The sequence below is a fragment of the Echinops telfairi genome, unplaced genomic scaffold (genome assembly GCF_000313985.2).
Source record: "Echinops telfairi isolate 266 unplaced genomic scaffold, ASM31398v2 ScPeMD7_2565;HRSCAF=3150, whole genome shotgun sequence".
In the NCBI taxonomy this organism is placed as follows: Eukaryota; Metazoa; Chordata; class Mammalia; order Afrosoricida; family Tenrecidae; genus Echinops; species Echinops telfairi.
In genome coordinates, this window is record NW_022106463.1 from 1,469,508 (window position 1) to 1,470,289 (window position 782).

A 782-nucleotide genomic window follows, 5' to 3' on the forward strand; every position below is an offset into this window, starting at 1 on the left:
CCATTTTGTGCCAGGAACCTTAAATCCCCATTGGCTATGGGGGTGGAGGAGTGTTGAAATAGAAGTCAATAGCACATTTTAAAAATCTGTATGTTGGTGGTAAACATAAGACACTTATGAAAATAATGTAGGAGTTGTATGGTTTGGAAAAGGTGTAACAGATGCATTATTTGCATAAAAATGAAGTAGTTCTGTTTCCAGGGTAATTTCCAATTTTCCCCCTTGGTGTTTAGTTTGTATTGCTTATGGTGGGTTTTGTTTTGTTTCTGTTTGTATAGAAGTTGAACTTTAAGCCATCATTTAAAAGGCTTTCCTTACCCCATAGCTATAAAGGGAATTTCTGGGTCCGATTTAAAAGAGTTAACCAGTACTTTACCATGTTGGGTTCATAACCTCAAGGTCAATGGTTCTAACCCACCAGTTTCTCCCATGGAGGAAGATGAAGCTGTCTGATTCCCTAAAGATAAACAACTTCAGAAACCCACAGGGACAGTTCTACTCTGACCAATGGGGTCCTATGAGTAGGAATTGACACTATGATAGTGCATCAGATTTACTCCCCAGCAGTGAGGGATGCTATAGCCCAAAGTTTCTTAAACTGTGGATTGAGACCCCACATGAGGTTGCATAATTGAGTGCGGGGGTTGTGAAAATTTGGCAATAGGAAAAGATTTCTGAACACAGTGGAATCAAAAATTAATTCAAAACCTAATGCGTAATGAATCTGGGCTGTTTCTGGCAGTGCTTGCCCATGTTGCCAATTTCTCAGGTGAAAAGGGGTC